Below are 21,553 nucleotides of genomic sequence, written 5' to 3'. Positions count from 1 at the left end.
CCCTGTGCTGCTGCCGTGGGATGCTGAGCTGTCTGGGGCCCGGCCCGGTGCTGGCAGCGGGGCACTGATCCTCAGGCTGTGCCCCGTGCAGGGACAGGCACAGACCACTGAGAGCCCCGTGCAGGGACAGGGCACAGACCACTGAGAGCCCCGTGCAGGGACAGGGCACAGCCTGTGCAGGGACAGGGCACAGCCCGTGCAGGGACAAGGCACAGCCTGTGCAGGGACAGAGCACAACCCGTGCAGGGACAAGGCACAGCCCGCTCAGAGCCCCTGCAGGGACAGGGCACAGCCTGTGCAGGGACAGGGCACAGCCCGTGCAGGGACAGGGCACAGACCGCTCAGAGCCCCGTGCAGGGACAAGGCACAGCCTGTGCAGGGACAGAGCACAGCCCGTGCAGGGACAGGCACAGCCCGCTCAGAGCCCAGCCCTGCCTGCAGCGAGAGGGACGCTGCCATGTCCGGCCTGGTCTTGGTCTCTCTTGTCTCCCCTTCAGGACAGTTCTTCCTCACTGTCACCTTGCCCTTGCCCTGCTCTTGGTTGAGGGATTCTTTCCACTCTTCCTTAGCCAATGCTCGGTCTCTGGCGCTGGCAGCACTGACCCTGTCACTGCCCCACCCGCTGCCCGCTGAGGCCACGGGCTCCTGGCCATAGCCAAGGGCTGGGCTGGCTGCAGGGGCTGTGTGGGGCAGTTCCCTGCCTGTCCCTGCAGCTCTCACCTGCTCACCAAAGGCAGGAGAAGCTGCCATGGCCTCTTGTGCCTCGGCAGCTCTGACCAGGGCAGGACCTGCTGCTCTGAGCCCGTGGCACCGGCTGTGGCAGAGCCCAGCTGGGCACATCAGTGACTGCCTGTGCTGCTGCCTTGGGCCCAGAGTGCTGAGACACCGTGCACCTCCTGGGCAGCAGGGTCAGGGTGCTGCTCCTGCATTGCGCCCAAGGGGCTGCCCCAGAGGCTGCAGCGGATGTGCTTTCCCCCTTGGGACAGCTCTTTGTCATTGCTGTCTTCCTCTTGGCACAATCCTTTCTTGTTCTCTTCTCCTTGGGACAGCTCTCCATTGCTGCCACATTCCCTTTAGAACAGCTCTTGATGTCTCTTGACCTCCTCTTGAGACTGCTTATTATCATTGATTTTTTTCCCTTGGCCAAGCCCTTGGGGACAGTTTCCTTACCCCTCTTGTTCCTCCTTGGCCAAGGCCCCTCACTGGGTTGGAAAGTTTGCTTCCAGCCAGCCCAGCACCCTCTGATTGCTGTGGATTTTCTCCAGGTGCTAGAGAATTGGGCTGGCTTCCCTGACAGTGTGTGCTCTGCATGGGCCCCTGTCAGCTCCTGTTCAGCTCCTGTGGGGGCTCCCTCTGGGACAGGGTGCTCAGACTCTCTGCAGGATTTGCAGGCAGTGGCACAGATGTGCTGGGGAGCCTTTGTCTCTCCCTTGGCACACAGGACACTGCTGGGTTCTGCTCTGACACTTGTCTGTGGCACCACATCCCCGGCAGCCAGCCCAGGGGAGCTGACACAGGCCTGCCATGTGCCCACTCCTGCTCTTCTGTCAGCCACTGCTGGGGCCTCTGGAGCCCAGTGGAGGCCAGCAGGAGACTCGTACAGGAATGTGGCTCCTGTATATGGTGTGTGTGTCTCCTTGGGTGTGCTGGGGCGCAGGGCAGTCCTCAGGCTCTCAGAACTTGTTGTGGCTGTGCCCTGCTCAAGGCTGCTGCCCCAAGAGTTCACCTTCTCCTCCATTGCCATCTCTGCTCTCTGCAGCACAGCTCTCCATGGAGCTGCTGCCTCGTGAGGGAGCAGAGTGACTCTGCTGGGAGGAGATCCCTGCAGGTCAGGGCAGTGACACCCTGCAGACTCACAATGGCCCCTCACTGCTGATGTGGCCCCACAGCACCAAGGGCCCCTGGAAGGTGCCTCTGTCACAAAGAGCACACCCAGCATGTCTGGAACAGTGGAGCTAACTCAGATTTGGCTGGAAATGGATACACCCACAGGGCTCAGCCCCCCTGGACTTCCAGACCTGTAGGCCCTGCTGTGCTCAGGCTCCTGCAGGGCTCTCGACACAGTCCCACATGGCATCCTGATCTCCACGCAGCAGAGCCCTGGCTGTGAAGGAAAGGGGATTTGGTGCAGGAGCAGCTGCCCAGATGGACACAGCCAGGGGGCTGCTGTCATTTGTTGAGATGCACACTCTGATGCACACATTAACGAGGGGCAACATTCCCCAGGACCCTGGAATCCCCAGCCAGTTACTGCAAATCAGTGTAGATGACAGACAAGGTAGGCCTCGCTTGAGAATCTCAGGATTTATTAACTCAAATGCTGACCAGAAAGAAGAACTCAGAACACAGGCCAGCCGGTGGGTTTTAAGGGACAGACTGAGGGTGGAGTTTAGGGTCAGTGACCTATAACAAGAGAGCTGGGGAGGAGCACAAGGTGGGGTTTACAACTTGCAGATCACTGAAGAAAACAAAGGGATGAGAGCAGGTCACATGGACCAATGAGGTGTCCAAGGTTAGGGGATTTCCAAAGGGGACTTCCAGGCAGGGGGCTGGGACAAGGGAGAACTGACAAGTGGTAGGAGGAGGGACAGGGAACATTCTTGAACAAGAGGCGAATCCTAGGATATGACTGGCAACTGGGTAGGAGGGCACAACTTAGATCGAACCAACAACGTGGGAGAACAGGATCAAACCATTAAGGAAAAACACACCATAACAATCAGTCATCTATGTAAGGGTGGAGCAGACGGATGAGGGGCATCCTGTCAGGACTCTGCCATGAGACTGGAGCTCTTTAGTGTCATCAATGCCAAAGAGAATGGGATCGAGTGCATCCCAGCACCTTTACAGCTGAGCTGGGCAGGTGACACCCGTGAAGGAAGGGAACATCCAGAGGGACTTGGCCAAGCTTGAGCAGTGGGACTGCAAGAACCCAGTGAGGTTCAACAAGTTCAACGTTCTGCACCAGGAACAGGGCAATTCAATCATAGTAAGAATAATCTGAATATGATGAGTATGCAGCTATGCAGAGACACTTCAACACACACACGTCTCACAGAAACACCTTGAATTAGCACTTCTTGCTTTTTCAAATCAAGACTTCAATTTAGTTTCAGTTATCTGTACTTTTTGACCTCCATGGCGCCATTTGGACGAATCCATCTTGAGAACATCCGTGGTCAGTGAGATCCAGTATCTATGTGTTCTGTCTCTGGCACTAGCCAGTAGCAAACTCTAAGAGTTTGGGCATGAGAAAAAGGTGGTATACCCTGGAATACTCTATTGCTCTGCCACATTTTAGGCTTTAGCCTCTTGTGGAGTCACAGTTGATGTTTTTATGCTGAAAATGACCTGCTGTTGTGGTCAGAAGAGTTACCATGGAGAAATATGGTTAACTTTGAGTGGCTCAAGTCAAGCTCTGCATAGCTGCAGGAAAATTAAAAAATCCATAATTTCAGTCTCAATCCAATCTGACAATTGGTTCTTTAATGACTATTCCCTCACTCAGAAGATCCTTAGTGTGCAGATGGGAATGTTGCACTCTAAGGGAATATCTCTCCTAGAAACAACATGAAGTGGAAGATTGCTTTATTTGGACAATGATCCAAGCAGGGATTCATTGTACCAGATGGCTAGAGCTGTGCTAGGCACTCCAGGGTCTGTAATTATGGGTTGGGCCAAGTGGCCAGTGCTGTCTATAAATGTGTTTAATTTTTTCTAATGCATATGTCCACAATAGGTTATGCAAATCACACCATTAAGCACCCGTTGTTTCCCACCAACTCCTGGGAGAGTAACTTATGAGGTAATTACACAGATAATATGAATCTTGCTGCCATAGAAAGCCCCCCCTCTCCCCCCCCAATGTCCAAAATCTGGACACTGCTGCAGTCTTTCAAATTCCAAAAAGGCCAGGATAATGGAAACCAAATTTTAGACTCCACCAAACATAATCTCTGTTACTGTTAGCACCTTCTTAACCTCACCAAAAAAACAAACAAACAAACAAAAAATCTACTTTTAGTTATATTGGGCCAGGTATTATGTCTTACAAAGTTGGTTTTTTAGTGTACTTTTCTAAACTTGTACTAGTTTAGATTGTCTTGGGAAGATGAAGTTTTATGGTCAGTCTTCAAATAAGGTTATTTTTTCCCATTTGGATTTTGAGACTACTGTTAAAAATACAACATTTTAACACACCTTCTGGCATCATTCATAAAGATTTAGTTTTATGTATAGAGCAGTATTGAGCTATGCTTCAAGAAAAATTGTAATAATGTTTTCCTATGTACAGAAATAATAGATGAAAATAAGATTGCAATAAAACAATCAAGGAGAACAAATACTTTTCAATGTGTATATTCAGACAAAAAGTAATGAGTTCAGCTAACTGGCCTCCTTTAGGGCTAGTCAAAGTTTCTTCAGTCAGAACTGATCTAAAAATGTCAGTAACTACTAAATGAAGTTATACGGCAAAGATGAAACCAGTTAACATGTTTTGTATAGAAGAGATCATTATTATAGAGAAAGATTAAAAAAAAAAAAAAATAAACCCAGATATGTAATATACGCTTTCTGGTATTTTTCCATCCTCTAGGATTTTCAATCAATATTTTGCTATGTCACTGATGTGCCATAAAATGTCATAATTTTATTGATCTAACGTCAGGTCAATGGCATAAGAAAGATTTGAAATGACAACTTGAGTAGAGGGATTGTTAAATTTAAACTGATATGTTTGCCTTCCTGTCAAAACAGTGCACGATCCTTCAGCTCATCATCCACCTGCCTGAGCCAAGCTGACTTCAAACAGCAACGCTTCGATCAATATTTTTGGAAACAAGCTCTATTGTTCCTTTGAGGCTTTTGGTTCTGTTTTCTCCTTGTCACACTCTCTTCAAATCTAAATATCAGGTTATGAAGATACTTATTTCACCTCAGCATGGCCTTTGAGTTTGGAAAGTACATGCTGATGCTCCTAATCTGTAGTTTTAACTCACCAACAAGTAATTTGAACAGGTAAAGCTGCTAAGGAGATTTCATTTGCTTAGAGATGAAGTTAAATTTTTTACAGCATACCCATTTCTAAGCAATCACATTTATATAGTATTTGCTTGTGATCATCTAGAAACATTCTACAAAGCAGAGGTCTCTATTCTCCTTGAGTTTCTCTATTCTGCTCCCACCAAAAAGTATTATCTTAGATACATTGATTGGATTCTTCTCTATAATCTTCTCTTTGGAAAATCATTCTCAGAAGCCTTTCTAATCAAGGGCAGAAAAAAGGTGTAAACTTGTGTCAGCCAATGACAAAATAATCTGAGGAAGCACAGTTCATTTCCCATTTTACTTTTGTCTTCAAATATCATCACAGAAAGAAAGAATGGAAAATAAATGTCTTCATTTTGACATTTTTAACTGAAGTGTTTTCATTAGTATTTCAAAATGGCTTTATCTGAAAATGTATTGACATTCATTTTCAAAAGACATCCAAAGAAGAGAAAATATTTAACTTTTTCTGGGGAAAAAAAGTGTTTAAACTTTAAATTTGCTAAGAAAACAAAGAAAAAAATCTATCAGTTCAACTAATATTTTGTTTATTTTTTCAAGGCAACTAGTAAAAAAGAAAAATCTCTACACATTTGTCATATGCTTGAGAAAATGAGAAACTCGCTCAGCCTGCTCCTCTTTAGCTAACACAATCTTCTTTGAGACCATCAACCTCATTGGGTTTTTTTTTTCACCAAGACACCTTTACAGTCTTTTTGAGCCAACTCACTTTGTTAATGAACTACAAAAAAATTACTTTTCCAGAGTGCAACCATCACGTTTCAGGCTTGAAAAAATTGCTTGGAGTGCAGAAAATAGCCACCAGATTTGTGAGAAGTTGTATTTGTGATTCTTTCTGTGAAGCTCCTCCTGACAGATTTTCATGTGTCCAGCAATGTGGCTGAGCTTCAGGTTTTCCCTCTGATGTCAAAATAATCCAGAAACACGAGGGCAAAATAAGTTTGGTTTTCTTAGGAACAACCAAAACCCCTCCTTCTCTTAAGTGAAAACATAGAAAAGGCATTATATATTTTTGTGTTTGTTTAATTGTAAGCTATTTAATACTTTTTTTCTTTGTTACTACTTAGCTAAGGGTACATTACAAATCTAGCTACTTTACAAAGCTTCACATATTGTTGTATGGCTATTTACAAGACATGAATTATTTCAAAAAACTTTCCCAACTACTATTACTGAGAGGTTTTGGAACATATTATGGAGACTCTTCCAGTTTAGGCCTGGGCCCTGGCCAAGTCCTGGCCTTACCTGGTCAAGAAGTGTTTGAACAAACCCAGGTGTTCTCTGCACCAAAACTGTACTCAGGTTATTTTGACTTGCCTAATTTGGACTTAGAGCTAGAATTCCATTTGAAGTGAACTTAGAAATCTTACTTGGGAATGGTTCTCCAAGCCTTTACTCTAACATGAGGCTTTCCTGTTACTGCAGACTCTGGGTGATGCTACAGTATTTAGGGAGTTGATAATGCATTGTTTGAAATCACCATTCTGTCTTTGTTTACTACTAATCACAGGTATTTTCTAATTTATTTCTGATTAGTGTGAGTTTATTATGTTGCCCCAAGTTGTTTTGCTTTATATGTTGCCTTTATGTTTATAATGAAAAACACACATATTAAAAAAACAAAAGAAGGGAGAGTGTGGCTCCTCAATAACATTTGCACTAATATTTACACTAAAATTTTAAAAGTAAATCAACCAAATAAAATTTGATTCCCCCAAAGTGATACTGCTTTAAAAATTTGCATGTGCAGGGGCAATTTCTAAAATTTTCTATGTTAAGATCTTTAATTGAGTGTACAGTGACAAGGCCTGGCTAATTGACTCACCTAGGGAGAAGGTTTGCATGTGTTTTATCACCAACAGGACCAAAGTAGTTACCTGATTGTCTAGACAAATATAAATTTTCTCCCAAGAAAATGAAGCCCAGAGAAAAAAATATTTACCTAATTGCATCCAACCCTCATGACCAAGACAAGAACAGAAGTAGGATTGCCAAGATATGGCTGTAAAGACTTTAAAAGCTTTTGCTACATGAATTTGTCAGACCATTTCTCAATTTATCCACGCTAGCATACAGGTTCTTTGAGATAGTGTCACCAAACTAAGAGTTGTAGATGATACAGACTGGCTTGGGCACATACTTAGGGGATGAAGGTTTAGTTTACTGTCTGACTTAAGAATTTAGTGAAAAGAGGAATTTATGTTTTAGCCATATTGCTGCTTTTGATGATTTGTTTGCCATGCATTTTACAATGTGTTCAGAAATTGATAGACAAGTCATCAACAAATTATCTATGAAGATAATTTTACTGGTGGAACAGAAAGGGAGAAATATGGGAATACAACTGGAGAGCAGGTCTGAGCACTGCTCAACTCATGACTGAAGTGGATGTGGAAAGTCTAGTGGGCCACAAGCTGGCATGTCAAGGCAGAACCCTGAATGAGGAAACAAAGGGTGTGCTTGATATGCTTTGTTTAAGATAAACCATGCAAGACTGTATATGTCTGTGTAGGTCAGTGCAAAAACTGTCTGCAGGGTTCTGATTAAGTAATGTTACTTAGAAACACCAATTGTGTGATTGTTGCTATTTTTAGCTATAGTTGGAAAAGTATATAGAACTGATTTGTAGAATCAATAAATTGGCTTTTCCCATCCACACAATGAGCCCTGTCTCATCAATCACCGACAACTGTCCAGAGTGAGAACAGAACCATAGAATCACAGACTGGTTTGGGTTGGTAGAGACTGTGAAAAGCTTCTTGTTCCAAGCCCCTTCCATGGTCAGTGGCAACTTTCACTAGACCAGGTAGCTCCAAATCCCATCCAACCTGGCCTTGAACACTTTCAGGGATGCCTGAGAAACATCTTCTGAAATTACCTTTTTTTATTCCTTAATTTTCAAATAAAATAGAAAAAAAAAGGCTATAGGGCATTATTGATTGTAAGTGTTGTGTTAATAACCTGAGATGAGGGGGAAAAAACTGCCTATTTCCAGGCAGGAATAATTTTGAATAGATGCAAGAACCAGTGCAGGTGCTGGTTCTAAGAAGAGGCTTCTCTGAACAAGGTTATCCTGTGCCAGCAGCTGTCACTGTGGGCACGTGTGAGAGACAGGGAAGCAAAAAGCAGCCTTGCATACCCCACAGGGGCATCATTAATGCTAATATTCATCAGGGAGCAGCTGGCACAGGGAGTTGTTCTTCCATCAGAGATGCTGTTTCCTCCTGTGTGTGCTCCCACACTGTCCCTGGGCTGTGGGTGATCCAGCACACTTCCACTCCTGGGTGAGGAAGCAGGGAGCAGCTTGGATGATAATGGACATGTTACCTGAGAGTCTGGCATTGTGGGGCTTGTGATGAGACTACACCAGGAATTTGGATGAGTTTTGGAAGAAAGTCACCATTCTCTGTACTTGCAACTACCCTTTAACTTCCAAAGCTGTAAATTATTTTTTCCAAGTCTTATTTTTGGAGGAATACTTGACAGTGTGCCAGAATTATGACTTACATTGAGCTGCACCTCATCTCTCCTACATGAGAATTGGGAAAGTTTCTGTCTTACTAAGATGTGTGTTGTGTTTCAGTTCGAAAGAGATCTTGCTGTTATTTATAACACTGAAAGACTGGAACAAAAATAGACTAAATAAATCACTTATACTAAACCTAATAAATCACTTATATAAAAGTCTTCTGATGTATTATATAAGGTCTTTTCCTCAGTTTCTAATTCTAAAACTAGAAGCACATGTACTTACACTCTTATTTTGTTTCTAGTTTTCCCCAGTCACTCCCTGTTTTCATGATCTATTTTCTAAAGTCTTGTGATGACAGGCACTTATAGCAAGAGCATTGCTCATCTGAGAAAACAAAGCTTAGCTGAATTCTCCAACAAAGTCCCTCTGCATGTGGCCTTAGCTCTAGCAGCAGCAAAATTAAAATGAGAACTAGAAAACAACAATTGGAAATGTGGTGAAAAATCTCGAGACAGCACTCAGTTTTCAATTATAAACTAAAAACATCAGCAGAGCAAATATGAGTGCTTGTATTTGGGGAAAAAAACCCAAAAGTAAACCATCCCCAGAATAAAGAGGAACAGGGTCAAAATAAGAAGGGGGTATAGAAGGTGTTTTTCAGGATAGGAAAAGAGTCAGGATAAATTAACTGTGCAGAGGGCTTGTTCCACTCAGGAGAGGGGACAAAACAAACCTGAGGATCAGAAAATGTTGCATGTTGTGTAACTGGCAGAGCTGAAGGGGATTCTTCCTGACCCAGCAATGTGAAGCCCTTTCTGAGTTAGGAGCTCTGGGAAGTCCCAGACTGTCAGGAAGGACCCGGGCTGGGATACACAGTGGACACAGCCTCTGGAGCAGGGATACAGAGGGACTGTGACTGTGGTCAAGGCTGAGTGGCAGATTTCTGGGGACAAGTGAAGCATGGTGGGTGCTGTGCCAGAAGTGGGGACAGAAGGCACAGGATGGAGAATGGCTGGAGGAATGTTTAAGGAGGTTCAGGCCATTGGTCTCAGCTGGCAGGGCTGTGCAGACACTTCCACTGCAGCCTGGTTCACAACCCAAACCCTGCTAGTCTGGTGCTGTGCTGTCTGTGCTCCTGCTGTAAACTTTTTCTGAACAGTAAATCCTTGCCTGTGACACTCTGCCCATAAACATATTGCAGCAGAGAATTAATTCATAGAAAATTATGGGACGTGTAACGACTCAACCTTAAAATAAATTCCATTGCCATTTTAACAGGAAAATGAAAAAGGGTTCCATCCAGTCAGATCAAAGATCCACTGCATCCACTGCCCTGTCTCTGGCAGTAGACAGTACTGGATGTGTAGGAGGAACAGACCCCTTCCCTTGGTGACACAGGTGCATACAGGCCTTCACTGAGTTGCCCCACATAGAGGTATTTTGGTTTTTAAGATTCCTGCTTGGTTGCTGCTACAGAAAGCACAGGCACATGGGAGCCATCCAGATATCAAACACTGCAGGTGCCTGTGTGTGGGAATGGAACTGAGACACTGATCTCTCTTAACTCAGCTGACAGGACCCTCCCTGATAGCAGTGAGGATCTGAGGCAGCTAGTTCAGATAGAGACTCCACAGAATCATCTGGTCAGATCAGATGAAGCCATGTACATGTGAACATTTTATTTATTGCTGTTTACTATTATGCAGGAGTTTCTGTCCCAAGCAGAAACTCAATGCCAGTGAACCTCACAAATCACCATCAACTTGGACTCAACTAAGTTAGCTCAAATTAATGAGTTGGGACTCATCAGCTGGACTGTGGTCTTTGAGTGCCTGTATACAGCATGCACAAATAAAATGCATTAGCCTAAGGGTTAGGGATGGTCTTATTTTGCATTTGGGAAAAGACAAAAATGCAGAAAAGTGAGATACTGCAGCTCACCTGATGAGGACCTATCACTTACTAAGCCACAGTTTCCCACTCCTACTGGATTATAGCTGTGGCTCCCTCTTTCAGGGGAGTACATTCCCTTAATTTTTAAAAACAAATTAATCATTGAAAATTTATTCAAAGCAGGAATCCGGCCCTTAGTATTTTTCTGATGGAGAGAATGTCTATCTCTGTGTGCAGTGTACCCTCAGGAATAAATAAATTATTTACATGTTTGTAGGATTAAGGCTTTGGAGCACATTTTTGAAAGAATGGATGTCAAATTGCATGAATGGTTCATGTAAGCATGAGAGTTATATTTAAAAAAACCCTTTAAAGTTGTAAACCCTTCCACATAAATGTGATAAATTTGGGTAAACCAAACATGGGTTAAAGGCTAGGAATCCTTACAGAGATTAAGTTGGTGCTTCTGCACTTGAGGCTTATGGCAAAGCAAAAATGGAGAGTTCTAATTTTTGCCTGTTTTTTTCTTGGTGCCTTCCTGTCCATCCCCTCTGTCACTGGAGAATAACAAAGTCCTGCAATGCAAAATTACCTGTCTTGAGTCTTATCAGATATATGAGAGCTCAAAGGACATATTATGCTGAAAATTACTGTCATTAGTGTGAAGAATACATAGAAATTTAGCTGCTTTGCAGGTGATATGACAGGTTCAGACTATGAGGTCTGCAGGACATTCCTTGGTAGATGGTTCTGGCACTACCTGATGCCAGTCCCAGATGCTTGTGAGGAAAACATAATAAAAGCTGTGGAAACAACATGAACATGGCAATGAACATGGGGAAATGTTTCTACACCTACTTCTTAGGGAGAAGTTTGTTTTCCAGCTGGAATGTGAGAGATTACTTCCCTTTTAAAGTGTTTTAATATCCTTATTATAAATACTGACATTCACCTTCTTCCAAATAAACATTCACTTTCCTTATCTTTGCTTGGGGGATTTTACAGTGTTCAAGTTTTAAAAGCACTCAGTAATTTAAAAAGGCAGGAGGAAAGCAGGAGGTCAAAAGACAATAGCAAAAGAAATATTTAATGAACATTCTAACTCATGGGCTAGTGCTTGTAATATTTAAGAGCATACAGATAATTTATAGTACTGCAGTGTGCACATAAGTTTTGTTTAATAAACAGTTGTGTCAAAAATAATTTTAAGTTCTAATTTATTTACAAAACATCATCTTGCAGAAACCTATTGGCCAGCATAGAAAAATGTATTACAGGAGAAATATGCTGCTCTACTCAGAAAATTGCAATGCATGTTTATTTAGAATGGGTGCTGAGAATAGTATTCATTTTGAAAAATTGCTTCTAGATTTTGATGTCTTCAGTGTGTTTGTGTAGATTATTTTAATTTTTCATCCAACATTTCTAAATCAATGACCATGTAAAAATGAGCATGTAAAAAATATTATAATGGAAATATTTATGTGTATGACTTAGTATGTCTACATAATTTACCTGTTTAAAAAAAAACTATTCGAAAATGCAAGTTTTGACCAGCATTAATGGAGTTAAGTTTTAGAAACAAGAGATTTCCCTGAAGTTCCATGAAATCAAGGACAAGAGAGTAATATTTTGAGTGGCATTATAAAAGAAATAAATAATCAGTTCGCTCTTGATTATTTATATATAAAAGAATATAAATAAGTAAACAGGTTGATCTAAAGTTACAAAGGAATGAGACAGTTAAAAACCCATCAATATGGAAACAAAGATTGAACATAGATCCAAGACTTGTTTCCTGGGTTGGATATTCAATGTACCAATGCAATATGGAATGGAATTATTCAAATACACTGTCACTCTCTTAAACATTTACAGATAGCAATTAGTGTCCTGTGATCTCTTCCTATAAGAAATGCAGGAAACAAAAACAACTATTAAATACATCAGCTACTGAGTGCAGTCCAATTCTGCCAGATTGACACAAGATTAGATGAGTTATTTGCATATTCTGTCAGTATGAAGCACTTGAATAAGCCACATATAGAGAGAGGCTGATGCTTCTGAGCAATAGATTAGTTGTAAATGCCAATTAAAAAAAAGATATTCAATCTGATGAAGCTGGGAAGAAATACATGGAAAACATTGATCCCCTTATTGTAGCTGAAATGTGAAAAGTAAATCAGCATAAGAGGAAAGTCTGGACACATACCAGGGTCCTGTGTGAGGGATTATTGTAGAGCAGAAAATCAGCAGCACTGCTATAAGGAATCAATATTTCCTTCAGTGCTGGTGTCTGTCCCCAGCCTTGCCTGTGGAGTGTCTGGCTGTGTGTGGAGGCACACACAGGAGCTGGGCTGCTGTGCTCAGCAGTGCAGGATTCATCAGGACAGTGGGAGATACAGGGGAAAAGCAGCTGGATTTTGTAGCCCAGTGATTCAGTGACTCCCACGGGGTTTAGTTGTTGTGCCTGATGTTGTTCACATGTTTTATTCAAAGGCTATTTAATTCAGTGTTGGTAAAAGAGTTTGACTCTGCCATCCCCAGAAAGGGAGCACTGGCTGTGAGGTTCCAGAGTTACTCTGGTTTTGTCTGGAAATTCTTCATCTTTTTACCTTAATTTTGAATTTTTTAGTAGCAGTGTGGTACAGGAGGGATGAAAAATGTCTTTGGTCCAGCATGGTGCCTGTGCAGGTATTGGTGCATTGTCCTTGCTGGGAGAAGTTGTGCTTTTAATTGTTTACTGCCTCAGTGAAATCCACAGCTCCCTGTCCTGGGATTTTAACTATGGGCTGGCACAGACTAGTGGTGGCACCATCCCTGCCTGGCTTTGAGAGAAAAGTGGGAGCCACTCTGGTGCCAAAGGAGATCACTGCTCTTGCAAAGGGAGGTATTGTTTCCTGAGTGGGAAGGGGACTCAGACTGGAAATATTCTGTCCAGTGCCACATGTGCATCAGCTTTACCTTTTTACAGTAACTGTGGTAGACATTCTGTGAGCACCTTCTGTTCTAAAAGGAAAAGTCACTTTCCACGTTGTTACAAAAATATATTTATTTATCCATCTGACAACATGCAGAACTACCTTGAGAGCAGCAGTGTGTGATGGAATTGTTCAGCTTGTTTTACCTGTGTCCTCCAGAACTGAAATGGACTCAGGTTACACAATATTTGATCAGAGGAGAACTCACCTGATATAAATGTACCTGGCTGTGCTGAGTCAGTGCTGTGGGTGCATCTGGATCATACACAAGAGAGGAGCAGAGTGAGCAGATGTTAAATGACATGTTAAATGACGTGCCACTTCTGCAAAGGATCAAGGACTTTTGCTTTGTTTTGGGTGAAAAGTCAAACTCCAGATTCTGGTAAAAAAGAAAAAAAAAAGGGTGAAGAAAAAGTTAAAAAAAATAAAATTTTTAAAAACAAATTACACAAATAAATAAAAAATCAGCTTTTTTAATATAATGGAAATGTAAGTTGTTGCTCTCTCATGGTTGATAGGTAGAAAATAACAGCTCAGGATATAACCTTAGAAAGCAGGAAGCTCAAAGTTTTTAGAGCTGGATTAGTGGAGGAGATTCTAAAGCCAAAATATTCACTCTGTCATCTCTGCAGACCCCAGGCTGACATTCCAGTACTTCACATTTCTCCTAAGTTTATTTTCCAAGCAAGTTAAAAAAAAAGTGGGACAATATTTTTAAAATTTAACTGCTGCAGGTTTGGAGAAATGGATCTTGCTGAACATATCTATATAATTTTCCATATGAGGTTTGTGATACAAATGTGCAAGTTCTCCCTGATGGCTGGAATAAATGAAATCAGGATGAAATGCACACTTGTTACAAAGACTATTTGTTAAGTCTGTGCAGAGCAGAACTTACATGCTGAAAATAAGAATTCTCTTGAATTCATTCACTTTGCTGACAGAATTAAAGATCAAATCCTCTGCTGGTGCACAGTGATGTCTCTGTAGCAGCCCAGTGCTTTTTGCCATACTGTAGTGATTTGCACAATTTGTATTCTTGCTTTCTCCTGAACAGCTGTGCTTTGCTCACCTTTTTTCCTGGAAGGAGCACTGCTTTTATTTAAGCAGCATATGAGAATCAAGATTATGTGCACCTAGTCTTTAGTTTACTTAAGCAGAAGTCTGGTTTGTCAGGTGTCTGTCCTGTGACATCATACTTGTCCCTTAACAATAACTTCTGTTGCTAAACATGATCTCATTAATAAGAATAGAGACGAAAGGGAACCCAGAAAACAAAAGTAGGTCTTTAGTTTCAATTCATTTTTCTTCAGCATTTGCAGTGAAAATGAGACCAAGGAAATCCTACTGCAAAACTTGAGTGTGTGTTAGGATTTCTTAGATGAATTTTCTTTTAATAATGAAAAACTGAGTTTGATATTAGGATATCCCTGGTCATGGCTGCAAACAATTCCCTCCCTCTATGCTGATTCAAAGTCAAAATTTGGTTAATATAACATTCTATAAAGTGAATTGTATTGCCAGGATAGGAATCAGCAGCACTCATACTTCTACTGTGTGTAAAAACTATTAAGATCAAAATAAATATTTGTGCATTGAAGCTAAACAAATTTTCAGATATTTCATAGAGATAAGTGATGAAAAAAGTCTTCACTGGATAATCATTCCTATTCTTCCATTGAAAATAGGTTTGTGTGAAGACCTGATCTTACTTAATTAATATTTCCCCACAACCATCCTTATCAGTTGAGTTGTTTCATGAAAGTAAAATTTATACCCTTGTCAACAAAACTCCCTCAAGAGGATAAAATTAATGGTTAAAGTGTGTGCACACATCTGCACATGTATGTATCTTCCAATAAATTATACCTTTTTATTCATAAACCATAAAAACTTCCATCTGAATAAAGAGAAAATAAAATAAGACTTTCCATGAAGTTACTGACGTGATTTTTTTCTTTTTATATTAGGAGATTTTTTCTTTTAAATTTTCAGGATTTGAAAAAATAACTTCATCTTTAAGTTTAGATTTTTAAATGAGCTGGATTTTCATCTTAATAAGGACTGTTTTCTGAAATCAACACTGAGTTAACTGGGTTAATGGGGGAGAAAAAAGAAACCTTTCAGCTCCCTGGGTCAGTGTTGATGCTGACTGTGGTGTGGGCTCCAGGTTATGGGATTCAGATGCCAAAGCATTTCCTCCTTTCCTCCACAGAGCACCTAATTATGATTTTTTTTTTCCATGTGCTTGACCTTCTCTATAAAGGTCTGGATGAACTGTTATCCTTCTTGGACCTGTGTTGTTTTGTCTTTTTTTTTTAGTATTTTGCAGCTTTCCATTGCTTCTGTGTATTTTTCCTCTATGTGAAGAGGGAATGTTTCCTTCCAGGGAAAACAGAGTCCAGGCATGCAGAAAAAATACATCTTTGACTATCAAATATATTAAAATATAACTCAAATCAAGGACAAATTTTCCTCCCAAATACTCCTTCTTGTGCTAGGAAGGATATCAGGACATATTCCCAGAACAGGACTTCAGTCCCTAGTTCTTTTTCCAGCCCTTAGGACTCCCTCCATTTGGCATTCCCTTCTTCCATCTTTCTCTCAGGCAGTCTCCAATGTCCTGTATCTTCCTTTCAGCTTTTTTTTTCATTGACAATTTTTTTTCCACAAAACAGTTTTGTTCTGCATGCTGCAGTATTTAACTTTGGCAACAGATTATCATTAAACCCAGACTAGAATTTCTTCAGGGCAACATTTCTGCCTGTCCAACATGGTACTTCATGGTGCCATCCTGCATAACCAGTTCTTATGACTAACAATTTGAATTATTAATAACAGCATTGCTAATATCACTTAGTTCTCTCTATTTCTGTGTCTACACATGGCTTTTTTTTTTCCATTATTCACAGTTAAAGCAACCTATGTCCTTTTGGAAGATTTTCTATTTTCCATTCTCATTCATCATGAGTTAGCACTAGTTATTTTGAACATATATATTCTCAAATAAACTATATATCCAGCAGACAGCCCCATTTAATTTTAATTTCAGAGCAGGGTCACTCTCAGCCACACTCTGTGTCAACTCTGATAGAATGACAATGACAACTACAAAAAGGAAAGCTGTCATGATCCAACAGGTACACTATTAATGACTCAATTATAAAAAACCAGGAAGAATTTAATGGGCAGAAGGGAATGTGATAAATAGGGAGACTGTAAATTAAAAAAAAAAAAAAAAAAAAAAAAAAAGAGAGAGAGAAAGTTTGTATCTACTGTAAGGAACTAAACTAATTAAAACACCAAAAATGCCTGAAAAGGAGCAAATCAGTTTGGACAGCTTGGCTAACAGGACAGTCTTATTCCATATACACTGTAGGTGTTAAGAAACAAATTGGTATTTTGAAATATGACAGCACAAAATTAGAATTGAAAAACGGCAGAATAACATCAATATTATGCAATTACTGTGTGTCTGTGATGGGGAAAGCAGAGTCTGGAGAGAGTTGGGGGAGCCAAACACACAAAGGTAAAAAGTTCTCAGACATAATTAAGCTCCTCTGGAAAGCTGAAAGTTGAGAGACATATTCTGGAGACAATTGTACAGAGAGAGAAAGAGAAGATAATGGCTATCTATATCTGTGAACAGAAAACAGGAAAGCATATAAACATTTTAAGAATCTATCATTGATAGGAATAAAACATCTTCCAAACTTCAGGATGTAATATTTTTCCAAATAATTTCTGTACTGTTCCAAGGGGAAAGAGAGGGTTTCCCTTTTCCTGCATCCACAATGGGCCTGTTTGTTTCCATTCCTTCATGACCATGGACAGCACAAGTGTTCCTCTAAGAGAATTAATTCAAAGTCTACTGATCAATGCTGTGAGAGTTGCTGTTCACAACCTGTAAGGAAGATATTGAGCAAAAATGTTATTTACTAGTAAATTTTCTTTCCTTGCTGTGGCTGTGCCAGAATAGGTTGTCCACAATTTTTGTTCGGTTTGACACAGATTTCTTAGACAATCTTTAAAAGTTAGTTAAACTCCAGCCCTGAATGTAATATGATATTTAAAAGCAAATCAGCTTCTTTTAGGAAGGAGAAGGAAACTCCTCAAGTACTGGCACCAGCAGCAAAATATTTTTTTTTTAAATCAGAAAAGAGAAATATGAAGGGAAAGGACATTACAGCAATTAAAAAGTTTGTGTTTGTGTGTGGATAGATAGATAGATAGATAGATAGATAGATAGATAGATAGACAGACAGACAGACAGATTAAAGTTATATCTAAGAATACATTAATAAAACAGGTTCAAATTACAGGAAGATAGTTTCCATCAGGAAGCTTTGTTTCATCTATCCTAGACATCTACCATCCAGAGAACAAACATTAGTTTGGCACATTTCATTAGGATATATGTGATTAAATACCTTAGAAAAAGTTGTGGCCTAGACATGAACAAATACAGTAATAAAATATCCTGAGGTAGATTAAAATGGAAAAGTCTGAATTTAGAATCCAGGAAAGGGGAAGAAATGGATGTAGTGTTACATTCTGGGGGTTTTTTTGCAAATAGTTGCCTAGGGATGCACAAAAATATCCAACAGAGTTATTTAGGTGAATGTTTCACATAAAAATAAAGATAACTAAATAAAATTAGGAGGCCAGCCTTGCACAGCTGCTGCTTGAAAAAAAGTGCAGTGGGGTAGGAGCTGTTCCCTTAAATAAAAGCTTTTATGAAGAAATTGTACAGATGAATCCTTACATGAAACTGAAGGGGAGGAATGCAAGACAAAGTCTTGACAGGGTTTTCTGAAACCAGGTATATATAAGGTTAAAATCACCAGAAGAACAGAGTTACCCCAAAAAACAAGCAAACAAGATGCTCTGTTCTGAGAGATGAGGGAGAGCATGAAGAAATCACCATTCATATCATGTTGTGGCAGTGACATAAACACTCTTTTTTTATTCATTCTTTTAAACCCTTTAGGGATCTCTTTTTTTATCTCTCTTACAGGATACTCTCCCCAGGCTTAGCAATGTATCTTTATTTTCTCTGATTCTTCTTTATGAATCAACTGAGGGTTAGCCTGCATTTTATTTTCCACCAACAATGCCTGTGCATTTGAGAAAAAATGTTTGCAATTCATAATAATTAGGGCAGTTTCAAAATTATAAAGCATTAGTGAACTAAGGCTAAAGGCAAAAGAACTTGTAAAAATTACAATTTTCAATCTAGGTTTGGAGTTTGTGAAAATCAGGAGAGCTTCATTTATTGCCACATTGGGATATCTAAGTCTGGGACATGTCTCCCACATTCTGTAGGTGAGATTCTAAGGTTGGGTCAATGCTGACTTTCATAGCAGCTAACCAGATGTTACTGCATCCCTAATTCTAATTTATATTGCTTTAAAATGGAAAGAAGGAGTATGGCAACAGAGGGCTTCAGGCAGAGCAGAGGGTGTTTCCTCTTGCCTACCCTTTTATCTGCTTACACACATTTTCTGTGAGGCAAATTGCTTCTTCATGTTTATATATTTCATAAATTTATCTCATGAGTTTGATCCACTGGCCAGTTACCTTAATATCAAGTCTAGAAGGATAAATACAGTTCTATTGAGACATTAAAAAAATATGTTAATGATATCTTTTTAAATAGACACATACAAACCCCTTCCTGCAGAAGCTATAAAATGTCCCAGTAAATATCAATACTGGTGTTGACACTGTGTGCTCAACAGCTGAAAATCAGGCATCTAGAAACACCTTTGTTGGAAACACTCCAAAAGGAAGCATTTACCAGGGAAATGTTTTTTCTTAATGGGGAAAAAACCTGAAGAAGGATTGGTGCATCCTTCTCCTGATGAAATATTCTTCCTTTGGTGACACAATAAAATTCCAGGTTGACTGATAAAATTAATGCAATAAATATGGATAGAGGGAGGAAAGAGGAGAGACAGGGGTGTGGAGTGAGAACAGATAAAATTCAGTTTCATGAATACCAATATATTAGTATATCCATATATATCTACCAGATAGAAATAAAAAAGGGAATGAGTTTTGCATTTTGTTGAGTCTACTGGGGAAAAGACTTAACTGCATTAAGCATTAAAATAAGAAAGAAAGGAGGGGATTTTTAATGGTGCCAAGTCTGAGAGCTGCAGGACACATAATAGCACCTGCTAGAAACACCATCATAGTAAGGTTTTTGTGTCTAAGGGGTTAAACAGTGAAACAGCCCTCAGGCATCCTTCAGTAGGGGAAACTGGACAGGGAACGCCCTATGCCTCCACTTAATGTAAATGCTGTAACTCAAATCATCCCCTCAGAATCCCAGAAACATTCAGATTGGAAAAGACCTCTGAGATCTTTGAGTACAACCTATGACCCAACACCACTGAATGCCACATCCAGTCTTTCCTTAAATCTCTCCACAAATGGTGACTCCACCGCCTCCCTGGACAGGCCATCCCAGTGTGAAATTCCTTCTGATGTCCAACCTAAACCTCCCCTGCTGCAGCTTAAGGCTCTGTCCTGTCATCCTGTCACTGACTGCCAGGGAGCAGAGCCCAGCTCCCACCCCCAGATTTTGTATCTGCAGAGGACCTTTCAGCTGTAAATCACAGGACTGATTTTACTCAGGTCACATTCTCTGTCCCTGAGCTGTGATGTCTCTACATACTGTGAATATTGTTATCTCCAGGCTGATACAGTCACCTGCATGTGTCTGTCTGTGTGAGCTACTTCTTTCTGGCCCAAAACCATCAGCAAAAATAGAAACTACTACTAATCCCATCTCCGTGGGACCACAGGACCCTCTGACATTTATTTGTAAGCTCTGTTGTACACCTGGCCAGAACAGTCCATATTCACCAAAGGAAGACCTTGTGTCTGCTCTGTCCCCTCTGCACAGGCAGGGTGTGCCACGGCCTCTTCAGGTGCCAGATGAACTTCAGCCTTTGAGCTCAAGGCAGAGCTGGACATCACATCTCCACATCCCACAGCATCACTAATGCATTGTCTTATCTCTTGCACAAAGTCCTTTATCTAGGAAACTTGGCCTTAGTAATAAAGATAACAGGCAAGTCAGTGTCTCTGCTGGTTGTCGATATTTATTAGATATTGCAGAAACACACACTAAATTTTATCTTCCATAAGTCCAGGCTCATCTTAATCAAAGTTTAATATGATCTCAAGGCTCCTGTCTGATTCTGTCAGTCAGTGAAATCATTTTTATCTGATGTTTGCTCTGTTCCTCGATTGGGCTGGGTGAGGGTTGGGGCCTGAGGGGAAAGACAAAGCAAAAGATCTGATCCCCTCAGGGCCGGGCAGGGCTGTGTCACAGGCGATGGGTCAGAGGAGCTCAGGGCTCTCTTGGTGGCACTGGGGGTTTGTCTGCTTTGCCACGGGACCCCCTGGGAGCCTCTGTGGGTCTGCTGGCATCCAGTGCTGGTGTGCCCAGAACCCACCGAGCCGGGGGTGGCGATGGAGTCTGGGGCTTGTCAACATCACGATGCGGCTGTGGTGGCTGTGACATCGCAGAGAGCAGCTCACAGTGGGAGCCGGCACCAGGCAGCTCCTGTCCTGCTGCCCCTGCCTGATGCTCCTTGTCCCTGCTGCCCCCTTTCCCCAGCTGTCCCAGCCATGGCTGTGGCCATCGGGTTCCTCATGGCCACGCTGGCCTCCCTGCCCAGGCTGACGCACGACCTGCAGGCCGAGCCGGCCATGGCGCAGCGCATGGAGCAGCGCAAGGACTTCCTTCACCAGCAGATGACACAGCTGTGGCAGGAGGTTGAGCAGGTCAGGTCCCTGGAAGGAGCCCTCGTCCAATATGTGTTTAAGAACTGGCTGTTTTGGGCCACTGCAGCCATGCTCGCTGAGGCCTGCTGGCTGGCCTGGCAAAGGAAGCTTGCCTTCATCAGCAAGGATAACAAGGGGGAGCAAGCCTTCAACGGGGCACGCAAAAGTGCCAGGCTTTTGGCTGAATACAACCAAATCCCAGTGCAGGAACTGCCTGAGCCGTGCAGGAATCTGAAGCAGCTGGTGCGTGACCTCCTGTATATCAGCCGAGAGTTTTCCAGGAGGACATTCATGCCAGCGATTTACCCAGACAGAGGAATGGATGGCAACCATGAGT

At 41.6% G+C, this 21,553-nt stretch overlaps 2 long non-coding RNA genes across 2 annotated transcripts in view; one reads left to right on the top strand and one right to left on the bottom strand.

The window, feature by feature from the left end:
- The window catches only part of LOC306802201, a 234,084-nt gene that overhangs the window by 164,748 nt on the left and 47,783 nt on the right, over window positions 1-21,553 (bottom strand). The window lies entirely within an intron of this gene.
- On the top strand, window positions 1,960-4,861 carry LOC306802565. Its single transcript, XR_013774403.1, has 3 exons — window positions 1,960-2,357; window positions 3,111-3,175; window positions 4,759-4,861. It is a non-coding gene; the product is annotated as an uncharacterized lncRNA (long non-coding RNA).

The sequence above is a fragment of the Erithacus rubecula genome, assembly GCF_903797595.1.
Source record: "Erithacus rubecula genome assembly, chromosome: 5".
Lineage (NCBI taxonomy): Eukaryota > Metazoa > Chordata > Aves > Passeriformes > Muscicapidae > Erithacus > Erithacus rubecula.
This window is presented reverse-complemented; position numbering and strand designations above follow the sequence as displayed.